This window comes from Leptidea sinapis, chromosome 1 (genome assembly GCF_905404315.1).
Source record: "Leptidea sinapis chromosome 1, ilLepSina1.1, whole genome shotgun sequence".
In the NCBI taxonomy this organism is placed as follows: domain Eukaryota; kingdom Metazoa; phylum Arthropoda; class Insecta; order Lepidoptera; family Pieridae; genus Leptidea; species Leptidea sinapis.
Genome location: NC_066265.1, coordinates 7625251 through 7639940, shown reverse-complemented (window position 1 = coordinate 7639940; position 14690 = coordinate 7625251). Strand labels below are relative to the sequence as shown.

The 14690-nt window shown below is 35.0% G+C and overlaps 1 protein-coding gene across 1 annotated transcript in view; it reads right to left on the bottom strand.

The window, feature by feature from the left end:
- The window catches only part of LOC126967416 (uncharacterized), a 56541-nt gene that overhangs the window by 7443 nt on the left and 34408 nt on the right, over positions 1-14690 (bottom strand). The window lies entirely within an intron of this gene.

Sequence of the window (14690 nt, the reverse complement as noted above, 5' to 3'; positions counted from 1 at the left end):
GCAGGTTTTTTAATTTATGCACTTTACATCTTTCCTGATCTACATCGCTATTATGAATTTAGGTTTTAATCTTTTAATTGATGTCAGACGTCTGCTTAAGTCCTTGGGTCATCAATTAAGGTGCTTTTACGAGAAACTCAGTAAGAATTTTTATCATTTTAGAGAAGGTCTCTGTCTATTTTGTACTTAGGTTACCTGAGGTTACTCGGGGTGTGTTGGCTCTAAATCGGGAAGGCCTTATAGTATACGAAAAAGTAAGGATGACTTAAGTACGACTTTATAAATATTATATAGACCGACGACCTGTATAGCCGAGTGGTTAGCGATCCTACCTACTAAGCTAGAAACAGGTCCCGGGATTCGAACCCGGGACCTGTTTCCGAGTCATGGATGTTTAAATGTATTTATGTATGTTTATATGTATATTTATATGAATTAATGTATGTTTAAGTAAGTATATTGTATTAAATATATCGTTGTCTTGTAACCCATAACAAAGGCTATATATGCTTAATTTGGGGCTATATAATTTGTGTAAAAAGTGTGTCACTATTATTATCACTATTATATAGGTCTTTCTATCACCTGGAAGAACTACTACATATTATGAGAAACCTTACAAAAGCATTAGTGGGATTCCAAAATGTATCTACTATTTTCCAGATAGTCGAGCAAATGGTGAGGTATTCATTAGGTTGCTTAAGGTGAGGTATTGTAGGTTGAGAATAGTCCTTATAAATTAAGTGTTCGTTGATTTTTTTTTCCGTAGTATGGATCTTACTGCTATACATTAATCCCATTTCCGATACAGTTTTACATTTTCGGCTGCAGCCCTCTTTGTGAGCCGTAAAATAGTTTCGCTTGCTGGTGTATTGTTGACCTACTATCAGCTAAACCCCATGCTCGTCGACGGTTAATATAAAACGCAAACCCTTATCTGTTTTATATTGCGCAATACCCGCTTGCTTACTCATCTGCTCACGCGTACGGTGTTAAAACGTAACGTACGCAATTAAACGTTTCGTGGCGAAATTCTGACAACCAAGGATGCTTAAGAAACACCTATCCTTGGTAATTACGTGTCTAACATAGAATTAACCTCTATAAAACTATGCGTAATGCGTAACTCTTCTGCACATAAGTAGGTACGTATGAAGGTGCACCTGGAACCGGACACTTTTAATCATAGAAGTAGAAAACTGTAAACATAAACTCTCTGTTATCTTTTAAATGAGCCAGATATACATTTGTCTTTTTAGCTGTGGCGTTAAAAAAATGTAATGTTTTCGGGCGACCGGGCGAACGTGATGTTTTATTAAATATTTCGTTGTCTTGCACACGTAGCACATGCTATGCATAGTTTGGGGCAAACTAGTATAACATTAGTGGTTAGCTTAAATATTATTATTGTTATTAAGTGAAAAGCAATATCGTCTTTTTTGACAAAAGTAAGTTTAATTAGCTCTGTTTATAATTGTTGTTTAGTAAATTGTAAGTACCTATGTCTCTACTGTATGCCTCCACTCACCGTCTCTCGATACAATAAAGTATCAAGGCCTATAAAGCTAGAAACCCAAGCTAAACACAATGCTCAATGGTTGAATGAGTGAGGTATATAGCATACAAAGTATCTACGAATATATAATCGATTTAAACTCTAAATACCATTGAAAATAGTCAATCCATATTGATTAGTGTACGGTCCGCGAACGTCTCAGTGAAAGTTGCCGCTAATGATCTTTTCTCCGGGGAAAAGCAGTTTGCTATCTAAAAGCATATTTACTGTAGAATCATCAACGGTCTCCTTTTGGCGAGCGCGTGTTAGACTTAATGTTATGTTTACCATTTAAAATTGGTAGGCATTAGTGTTATTCGTACAATTAGTTCGGCCGATCTTTCTAATTGCGAATGTTTTGAGTCGAACGAGTTTCATAAATAAATATATTTTTTTTGGTTCTTTTTAGGTGGTTTATTATTCAAAATCTTTACTCATTCTTCTTAATGAAGTGCCGCTCTTTGAAAACATTTTCCGGGGCAATAGGTAGGAATTCATAACCTCGGAATAAACGCAGACAAACCTTGTAGTGCACGTAGTGTACATCTGACATTAGAGAGAGTCAATTTATTGTATACAGTCATAAATAAAGAGTACTTAATATCAATCTTTACATTATATATTGATAGATATAATATTGATAGGTTAAATTATGTATTTAAAAAATATCTTTGAATTTTATTGAAGTAAAACTTCTTTAGGCGCGACTTGGGGGTAACTCAGAATTTTTTTTCTGACGGAAGAAAAGCTCAGTACAAAAGTCAATTGAAGGAATTTTTTAAACCGTTATAATTTAATGGTTTTAAAAAATATTTCAAATTGCTCAGTAACATTTTTTAAGTGTTTTTATTGTTTATTTATTACTACTATTGCAATAAATAATATATAAGTTCTCGGAAATTTTCTGACATTCGTTAATTTGTTCTCGGTTTTTGTTTTTCGTTTCCATTATTAGGATAGGCAAAGTGTTCGATCCCATACAGCCATATTTATTAATATTCAACGCGTCGTAAGGAACGTATCAGTACTTGCATTACGCCATATTGAGAAGATAAAAGTGACGATACCTAACAGAATCTGTGTGTATAGATTGGTGCTATTGTATTTGTACTTACTTACTCCCTATACACTCCAAAACAATTCATCAAAAGGTAATAAACTTTGATAGTGTTCTAGTGACGCCTGCAACGGTACCTAAGCCAAAGATTTTTCAAATAACTTCAAACTCTATTTGTCTTTATAACTTTATACTTAAAACTGACATATTGGATACAGCACTAGCTGTAATCTATTAACATTATAAAGTATATCTACATGAAATAGAGTACCTGCAGTGCCTTTACCATGTGCATATGCCTTATGCGCATACTAGCTTGGAAACTGCCTTGCTCACGCCTTTCGTCTTCATTTGATGCTGGGGATTCCATGCTAAATTACTTTTTCCCGACACTATACTGATATTTATTTATCAATTTTTAATTTAATACTTTCGTAGATAACACCTCTCACAATCCAATTGACTAGTGTTTGGATTAACTTCTATCGAAACAGTATTTCTTGAGAGCGTCTGTCACATAAGTCACTCGTCGTACCGATTTTCTATAGAAACCACAGCAAAACGTTACTCGCTACCGATGTTATTTCGATAGGTTTTTTTACTTTATGAATTTTACTACCGAAATAAGTTCTCTAGGTGACCGCTAGAGGCGCTGTTTAATTTTCCATACATTTTTTTTACGCAGTCACTAGCGAGAAGTATGACTGTAAACTCTTGGTAGATGTACATTAGAGTACTTTTCTACTACTAAGGTACTGTGTTTTTACTTACTACAATATTTTAATGTTGTAAGTAAAGGCATAGAGGCATTTATTTTCTCAAAATTGATTCCTTTAGAATTCTTTTTGATGTCATTTCTAATAACTACTAGATACTACTACCGCTTCGGAAACAAATGGCGCTCTGTGAGAGAAAAAACGGTGAAAGAAACTCTCCCAGCATTCTTTTTTTGCTCTCTTTTCAATAAAAATATACAATATTGTACAGTCATTTCTATCGCTATAAAATAATCACAATCTAGTCCCAGGCTGTCCGATCATTTAGATATTCAGCAGTGAAGTAATAGGGTTTACGACAGAGCTATATTTTTATAAAAAATTTAAATTTATTTATAGATATTGCCTGAACAGTGGCTGGGACTTTATTATAGAAGTGTATACATTTACCCTTAAAGCTATTATGTATCATATGAAGCCTACTAGAATTAGATACAAGCAATCCTTTATTTCTAGTGTTATAATGATGAAAATCACTATTAAGAGCCAAACGGTGACGATTTTTGTAAACGTAACCGTAAAACTAACAATATCCGTAGACTTTATTGAAAATTCGGTGTAATTATCATTTTAGACTTAGGAATCGATTCTTAAGCTTTAATGTCATTCGCACTTACACTTATTTGGGATCAGCCTAGCGAAAATCTCAAAAAAAAGCGAATCACTCGTTTGTATGAGACGTGCAGTCAATGACAGATGACGGCTATAATCTTATGAAAAACGGAGGTAGCCGATTTCCACTACATTTTAAGCAAGTGTTCGCTTTCAAACTTAGCCGGATTATACTTCGTCGCCAATCACCATACTGTAATTACTACTATTTCAAACTTATGTCAAATCACTATACGTTTCATACTAAACTAAATTTCAATTTTTACTTAGGCGGTCCTGCTTCTTATTACGAAGTATTTATATCCTCTTTGTTTGGCATGTCTAATGATAAATTAAATTACTTGCTGTCTCTATGAAATTAACTTATTACTTAACATTGACAAAATTCATAAATAGAGGTAAACAGCTCATGCAATATTACCCAAGTATGTTTTTAAATAGTTAAATCACATTCATATAATATGTAAACTGACACAGACATCTAAAGAACTAGGGACATAACTATAAAAAGCAATGACACGCTGCTCAAATTGCATATAAATGACAGCTAAATATGAAACTGGTAATCCGAATGAATATATCCAGTTGGCTAGATGTTGTGAAACTCGAGCAGTTAGGCAAAAGTGAAGACAAATATGTAAACGCGTCATTGGGCATATGGCACACCGCACGCGCATTCACTCGACGGTCGACCAGCTATTCCGCGCCACGATAACTCTTTACATCTAAATTTACTTCCAATCCTTTCTATCTTAGATAGTTTATATCTGTCGATAGAGCCACCTAATTCTGATGATTTGTGTGAATGTATATGAAAGCTATTGAAACAAGCTGTAAGGCCAAGCAAAATAAACCATCTTAGAAACCAAATGAGAGTCAGAACTAGGTCAGGTCGTAGTGTGCCGTACGGCACTTCTGATTTTGATGTATCTGATCTAGTGACATATTGCACTTCCCGATTTCGGAAGGTTGCGACGCATGAAAATAGTCTAGTTTTATTACTTTAGTGTGCATTATCGCTACCGCTACTACTTGCGATACGCCAGTCTTTTTGTTTTAGTGTGCGTACATTGCTTAAAATAGATGTTAAAAGTTCGACATTTTCACAGCTGTCACAGTCTATCTAGATTCTAGACGTATTTAAAATGATCTAAGCTTTCTATCTTAGTTAACTTAGGAGTTGACTTCCTTTGGAGGGTTCTCCTGAAACAATATGGAGCTTGTGTATACTGGTTTAGCGCTAATAACCTATTGTTAAATAGCAAGAAAACTAAATATATTAAATTTACCGTATCAAATGTCAAAAATGTGGATGCAAGTATTATGTTAAACGAAGAGGTGATAGAACAGGTGGAATCTGCTATATTTGTTGGCATAACTCGAGATTCCAAATTACAATGGGGCCCCCATATTGAAGGATTGGCGAACAGACTTAGTTCGCAGCATCGGTTAAAAAGATTAGACAATTAACTGACATAGATACGGCGCCACTAGTATACTTTAGTTATTTCCATAGTATTATGTCCTATGGTATATTGCTATGGGGCAACGCTGCCGATATTAAATACAATATTTGTGCTGCAGAAGAGGGCTATTCGCGCTATTTGTAACCTAGGTCTTAAAGAATCATTGAGAGCAAAATTCAAAGAAATTAACATCTTGACTGTTGCTTCTCAATATATTCTTGATAATGTAATGTATGTTCATAGGCACACAAGTGAATTTACTAGAAACTGTCATAACCATAATTTTAACACCAGGAACAGACATAAACGTATAATGCCTAATATTCGGCTAAGTCGAGTTAGTAAGTCTTTTGTGGGGCGATGTATACCTATGCTTTTACAACAAGATCCCAGAAAATGTTCAAAACAAAAGTATCACGTTATTCAAAATAATTGTTAAAAAACGTTTGTGTGGTAAAGGTTACTATAACATAAATGACTTTCTTAATGATACCACAGATTGGGAATGGAGTGACCGCCCTGAGCAGAGAGGAGATGTGAGCTGTGCTTATAGCAACGCTTCGGGAGTGCGAGGGGCGGGGAGACAAATGAGACATCTCCTCTCCTCTCCGCTTGATCCATTTCCACCCAAGCTAAGCCGAGACGAGATGTGGAACTAACGAAATCTGATTGGTTATCAAAATTCATCTCATCTCTTCTCCGCATTGGTAGATACCGGGCGAACTGCAGTGCCGTATAGAATTTTAGATTGAATCAAGAATACTGAGCGGCACTTCATTGTAATGAACACTTGACTGTTTTCCTATAAAAATATTATAACTCTTTGCGGTGATAATTACCTCTAATATTATAAGTAAAACATCAACATATATTTAAACTGTACTTAATCCCTGGTTGTGTAAATTACATACATTCTAAGTGACACACAAATCGCGACAAACTTGTTCTACACGCAATACTGCCATATAACGCAACATCACTCCAACTTGCATAAACATTTACCGAATTCGGTAATGGATGCTCCAATAAATATACTACATTTTTGTTATAAATTACCTTTTCAACACGAATTCGATCAGGGCTATTCGCTATAATTATTTGAATACGTTCTATAATCAGATGAAAACTAGATGATTTCTACTAACCTTTAAAAAGATGCTTGAATCAAGCAAGGGAGATTTGCAAACGAGAAGAAATGAGAGAGTTAATGCAAATTAAAAACAAAAATTAAAAAAAAAGTATTTACATAGTTATTATGTACTATTTAAGGGACTATGTATATGTAAGTTATGTCATATTATGTTGTACTATGGGAAGGAACCATCGTATGCTAGTCCCACTGCACTGGTATGTTTTTTGTAAACGTTTATCATCGCGGAACCTCAACATAGTATTTATTATGACGGGTACTCACGATATGTATTTTATTAATTTGATGCTGATATTTCGATCCAATTGCACACATTGACACTTGACACTAATAGTACATCAATCTCTCCACGTGCTGTCTGATTCGTTTTGGTCTTTGATTCCCTAAATCACGACACGCCCACTACTGGAAATCGTGAAAGTGGACATCCTTTTTTGAACTAATTGAACCATTTTTTCTAAGTTTTATTTACCATTGTAGGTGCCAATACCAGGCATGTATAAACGGGCAGGAGATACACGAGCGTCACTAGTAAAACTTATATAGATTGCACCAATATAGGTATTATAATTGTACGAATGTGACAGATAAGCGTTTTTTTTTTATGGAATAGGAGGACAAACGAGCGTACGGGTCACCTGGTTTTAAGTGATCACCGCCGCCCACATTTTCTTGCAACACCAGAGAAATCACAAGAGAGTTGCCGGCCGTGAAGGAAGGTGTACGCGCTTTTTTTGAAGGTACCCATGTCGTATCGTCCCGGAAACATCGCACAAGGAAGCTCATTCCACAGCTTTGTAGTACGTGGGAGAAAGCTCCTTGAAAACCGCACTGTGGAGGACCGCCACACATCCAGATGGTGAGGATGATATCCTAACTTGTGGCGTGTCGTGCGAAGGTGGAAGGCGTTTTCTATAGTTCCATCACAGTACCACTCTACTTTAGGGATTTGGATGATCAATACTCTTTTTGGAATATGGCGACATACAAGCGTACAGGTCACGTAATATAAAGTGATCACTTTTGTCCACATTCTCCTGCAACACCAGAGAAAGGGTTGACGTCTTGTAGGAAGGTGTAGGTCCACGATTTTTTGAAAATAACAATATCATGACATATTGAAACGCAGACTTAGAATCGGTAAAATTATGACATAAAAATATGGGTTTTAAATAATGTGAAACTAAAGATCGGACACCTATTGAAAGCGGTCGATACTAGTAAGGTAGGTATACCGGGGGCGTGCATACAATGTAGGCAATTAGGCAGTGCTTAACTCATTAAAAACCTACATAAATATAGTATTAAAGTTGATTTAATTTAATTTGGTTCCGTTATTCTATAACCACTTTTAATTGAACACCCACTCATAATTTTTTTCCTAACGCCACATACTAAATACCTACGGTACGCAGTGTCTAGGTTGTACATCCGATATACAAGACCTCACCTATTTAAACCTAGTACCTACTGTCGGACTAAAACGCAACTACGACTAGTTAGATCTACAGTGCCTACCTTGCTAAAAAACCAATGCATGCTAAGCTTTTGTGTTAAGTCATTTACGATTTGTTCAAAGCAAGGTGACGAACAAGGTCTATATTACAATAGTCCTAAACATAATGGTCCAATGTCACGTGACGACGTGATGTTGGTTGTCAAGTTGGTGAGGATGAGAGGACCTTGGTTTGTTTACGTGAGCCACGGGTTCACATGCAAATAGATGAATTAACCGCACTAACTGAAGCATGCTCCATAAAATACTTTGTCATTGACACTATTATAATATTTTGTTCTCTCAAGTCGCTAAAAGAAACAAAATTGTTAATAACCGACTTTAAAAAAAGAGGACGTTCTCAATTCGTCGGTATGTTTTTTTTATATTTGTTACCTGTTTCCCTTACACTTCGTTGCTCGATTATGTTTTGTTTTTTTCATAAAATTAAATGAAAGTTTAGAAATAAATTTGTTTGAATTTAAGTGCGTTTTTATTGCTACGTTTAGTCTTGATTTTATAATTTTAGCAACCATTTAAATAAAGTTAGCGACAAAATTGAATTGTTAGATGTTCTTTACGTCATGGAGCGACGTCATTTGACGGCAAATGAAATGCAAAGAGCTGTAGGGATGTTGCAAGCGGGAAGTAATCAATCTCAGGTATCTCGGCATTTTGGCATTCATAGAAGTGTTATTTGTCGTGTTTGGCAGCGCTACAATAAAAGGGAACCCGCTGAACAGCATTCAGGCCGTAAAAGGAGTAAAACCACTCGGCAAGATCGGTACATAAGTTTGAGGCTACAAAATTCAAGTGGTGTTGATGTAAGTCCCCAAACTGTGCGAAATCGACTGCATGAGTACGGCCTACGAGCTCGACGCCCAATTAGGTGCCCACCGATACGTCATGGGAATCACGCTCGTCGAAATGAATGGTGTAGAGAACGCAGAGCATGGACCCAGGAGCAATGGAATAAAATTATGATTTCCGATGAGTCGTGATTCGGGCTTAGGCCTGATATAAGAAGGGTGCGAGTGTACCGTCGGCCCGGAAATACTGAAAGGCTCGGGTGCATTCAGGAAGTTCATCCATACAGCGGCTCAACATTAATGGTGTGGGCGGGTATTATGAAGAACAGGCGAACTGAGCTCGTTTTTGTAAATTGAAACATGAACGCTGAAAATTACGTTGAGGATATTCTCAGACCTTATGTCCATCCATTTGCACAAACCTTTGGCTTCGATTTTACGTTAATGCATGACAATGCACGTTCACATACAGCTCGGCGAACCAGTCAATACTTGGCAACGGAGTCCGGGTATTGCCCCTGGCCTACACAATCGCCAGACCTCAACCCTATCGAGAACGCATGGGACATGCTCCAGAGACGTGTTTTGAAGGACTTGGACGGAGTGACAACAATCCAACAGCTGAAGGATTTGCTACAATTCCATTGGAAGCGACATAAAACAGTCTCATTAATTCAATGAATAATTAATCGTTGCCGACAAGTTCTGAATAGCAGAGGAGGCCATACTTTGTATTAAATTATCCTATTCTTTCACAATTAATTCATTTTCTTTAGAAATTTCATTTTGTTAAAAAAATGTTTAGTTGCTTATGTACCTTAGTTTCTGCAGTATATTCCAATATTGTTAATTTCTGTTAATAAAAGAACTTATAAAGACAACAGCTGTTATTTTTACATCATGTACATGGACCCTAAAATATTATTTTAAAAATAAAATACAACGTTTTAATGTGAAAAACCATCCTAAAATTATAATTAATACATGTTGCTTAGACTTTTTTGATGTGTGTAGTTATAAGATTTATTTTGTTTGAATAATATTTTGATATTCTTAATTAAACATACTAAATAAAAGAATGGAAAGTACTTGTAACGGCTATTTGTTCCACAGCTGAAATATATATACCTCAGTAGAACAATGGCGAGGCGAGCCGGATGTGATCTGCTGTCGTGGTGGTGTTTGGTGTTAGATAACTGATACTGTTTGTAAACGGTGGACAGTAAGTACGTATTGTCACAGGAGTCCAGTGTTGTAACAAGGTTTTATTTCAAGATTTAATTATTGGAATGTTTGGTAAATTAGGCGCCGTTTAGGCCTTAGGTACAAAAATTAGGTATTTGTTTTCCTAGTGGTTCGTTGTATCATATTATATTATATGGAGATCCAATTCAAAGCCATTGTTCAGGCATTATCTAATATATAAAATTCACGTGTCATGGTGTTAAACATTGAACTCCTCCGAAACGGCTTGACCGACTCTCATTAAATTCTGAGTGCATATTGGGTAGGTCTGAGAATCGGCCAACATCTATTTTTCATCCCCCTAAATGTTAAGAGTGGTCCACACTAAATTTCTTTTTTAATTTTTTGACATTTTTTTAAAATTTGTTTTATTATGAGTCAGCATTAAAAAATATATACAACTTCAAATTTTCACCCATCTACGATCAACAGTTACTTTTGTATCGCGATTTTAATATCGGCAATACGTTTGCTGGGTCAGCTAGTCTATATATAAATAAATTTAAATGTTTTATTATTATTATTATTATTAGTATTTTATTTGATTTACGCGAGTGTTACACATTTAATTAAAATACCTTTTTATAGGTTTAAAACGCGTGTAATTGTAACTGTGCACTAGATTTTTGCGTAAGGATCTAATGTATATACACAGTTACAATTACAAATTAGAAAAGGAGGACAAACAACAGAGAAATCACAGGAGCGTTGCCAGCCACTAAGGAAGGTGTACGCGCATTTTTCGAAGGTACCCATGTCGTATCGTCTCGGAAACAACGTACAAGGAAGCTCATTCCACAGCTTTGTAGTACGTGGAAGAAAGCTCCTTGAAAACCGCACTGTGGAGGACCGCCACACATCCAGATGGTGAGGATGATATCCTAACTTGTGGCGTGTCGTGCGAAGGTGGAAGGCGTTTTCTATAGTTCCAACACAGTACCACTCTACTTTAGGGATTTGGATGATCAATACTCTTTTTGGAATATGGCGACATACAAGCGTACAGGTCACGTAATATGTGTGTGGCGGTCCTCCACCGCCACACATCCAGATGGTGGGGATGATATTATAAAATACTGTATACTCTCTACAGGAATACTTTTTAAGAAAAGAGGAGGCAAACGGGCAACAAGCTTACGTGATAGGGTTGTGGCCACCGCCCCTTGACATCCGTAGCACCAGTGGTTGCGGTTGTCCTATAGGATAGTTTCGCTAATAAGCACTTTGTGCCACATCGATCGAAGGCCTTAATCGCTATACTCGTATCCAACACCTCTCCTTTCGACTCAACCGCTTTTATCTATCATTTCTTTAAATGACTTAATATTTCCAAATCGTCCTTTCATGTATATAAGAAAAAAAAGAAAAAGATCGGTTACTGAACTGCTAATACCAGGAAATGGATTAAGATATCAATCTCAGATCGCCAATAATTTTGTATTGCTAATGAATATAGAAAGCTGTAAGAGACGTGAGCTATAATCGGTAGTAATGTATTTATTAGTAGCAGTAAAATAATAATAACATAACCATATAGACAGACAGACATAATTATAGTAGGTACAATCACATATTATCACATATTAGTAAACGAGTTGTCTGCAAGAGTCTTGTGAAGTAAAAGCTATTAGTAGTGAAAGTATAGTGGATTTGTTATTATTACACTATATTGAATCTTATAGTTACTCAAAGTCAAAATCAAATTCGAAAATATGTTATTGACATAAAATCAACAGATAGTTCGTCAACGTCAGTCACCAAAAATACAATTCAAATACATGCTAATTACACAAAAGTTTAAACATATATATTTTAAAAATATATATGTTTAAACAATACAAGGCTGAACCATAAAATCCATAAAACATAACAAGTATAATACCATTGAATTTCACATAGTAATATCGTTTACGTAATCTTCAATACTGTAATAAGCCTTCGACATAAGTCTGCGTTTAATGAAAGATTTAAATTTATTTATTGATAATTCAGATACACTTTCTGGTAATTTATTGTAAAATTTAATACAATTGCATGCAAAAGAATTGTTTATTTACTATAACGTTGTAGTTATTTCTAATGTTTAAGTTATGGTTGTTATGCTGTTAACTAAATAGTGACCTCCATATTCCAGAAGAAAAATCGTGTTGCGAGTAAAGAATTAAGGCGGAGAATGCGTGTTTATGTTTCTCTCATAAAACACGACAATAATACAACCAGTTTACGGGGAGCTGGAGTCACAGATGTTACATACCCAACTTGTAACATTGTTCTTCATTGAAACTGTGTCAGCTACAGTATATGGAAAGCTATGTTATTATAATTTGTTTTGTCTGTGGAACAGCGCTATTTGCGACGCATACTGTCAAGACATGACACTACGAGAACTTAATACCTACTGTCTTATTCTACATGTAGGTACTAAAGAATAAGTTGAATTATAAACACACTGTTACTAAATATGAGTTCTCGGAACCTCAGCAACCAAGGTGTAGATAATTCTTTTTAAATTATGTTCATCTTTTCATTTTTGGAAGTTGTAGTTTAAGTTTACCTTCCATATAATTACTAGGATTAAGTTCATAATATTATCACAATTATTATATATTTCGAATGTGTAAGTTCTTTATACTGTATTCCTACTTAAAACAATTTCGAGTTTTCCTCTTGTTAAAACAATTGTGTTACTTATCCGAAATATTTGCTCATTGTTATTAAACTAAATATGTAACAACGTTTGGATGTCGAAGGGAAATTAAAAAATGCTGTTAAGAATAATTGTAACGATAGGTAGGTATGTGGACATAAGCTGCACTGCAAAAAAACAGTACCTAATGTACTGTTTTTTTTAAGATTACATAACTAAAGTGTCACTTGATGTTAAGTGATCACGTTCTACCTGGTGAGCCAGATGAGACAAAAGAGGAGATGGGAGGGTGTACCGTCGAGCGGTTCCATTCACGTTATTTCAAAATCGTACGTTAAGGCCGGGGACCGAGCCAACGGCCTTGAGGAATTGAGCGGAGCTAGGTTACTTCTCCCGTACAAGATCGCCATAGTTTTAATTCAGAATTAGAAGCGTTTTTAATTTATTACAAACATAATAAAATTAAACTATAACTTTACAAAAATAACAAAACTGTGTCATGGTTAAATAGTATTGGTTAACAGTTAATAAGTTTTTCAACTTTTATCTAGATTAAATGATTAACATGGCTGTAAAAGTTAGACGTATTTTGGTGATTTTTTTTGCAATGTCTATTGTAAAGAAAAAATAAATATGCATGATATGCCATTAGCGCTGTTTTTTCACCTTTTGTTTTTGATACGCGTAATTCTGTAGACATAAAATAATTATTTTTTGTAAAAATGAAAGCTTATAATATAAGTTTAACTCTCAGAAAAATCAACTTTTATCCGTAATTTCATCGACGGTCTTACGAATTTTCGATCAGGTCACTTGTTTACCAGCAATGTGGTGTTTCTAATTGGAACGGAATTAAGTTTCCCGTTCATTCAATGAGTCAGTAGTATTTAGTAGGCGGTATGTACGACGCTAATCGGAATCTTGCGCGGAATGTAGATTACTGTTTGTTAGTATTGGTCATTTCAGTCTCATCAGGACTTAGCTTTCTCATATTACATTAACAATCAGGTTACTTAAGAGACACAAGAAAAATGTTTTGGTAATTAAATGTAGTTCGTTGCCAAGTGCAATCATCCCTTAGCGGTACAATACTCTAAACGTAATACCTATTACGTATATCCATCCCTATTCTGTGGTTATACTTAATAATTACTTATCAATACTAATAAATGGAGAGCCATTTTTTTTCGGTTATACTACGAAAACTACTAAACCGATCGGAGTAATACTTATACCGTAACATGCAGCGTCTTTCGGAGGTTTTAGTATTTGTTTGTTGATGATTATACTTATCCGGAACCTATATTATTTTGAATGAAATGAAATGAATGAAATGAATGAAATGAATGAAATGAATGAAATGAATGAAATGAATGAAATGAATGAAATGAATGAAACGAATGAAACGAATGAAACGAATGAAACGAATGAAATGAATTAATATTATTATTAATTCAATATGTTTCGTCAATTGACATGCAAAATATGTAATCGAGTTGTCTTCATGATTCCCTTTTTTGTAAAATTCTATTAAATTATAAATTTCATTTCGAATTATGCTCAAAGTACCAGACTGATTTAGACTAGACTGACATTTTATTACTATGACAATTGCCAACAAATTGCGGGGTAGGTACCTACTTACATTATTAATTTATATGACATAACAACGTTCGCCGGGTTATATACTTATTTTAAAGTTACGACAATGTAAATTAAGTTTATCTAGTTGCTAATTTAATACATTATGTATCTTTTCCTTCAAGCACTTCAAACTATCTATGCTTTGTTATTGTTATATAATACCTACCATCACGTGACCCCACGATAAAAACAAGTTGACTTAGATCCACCGAAGCATAACAGATCGTGCTATAG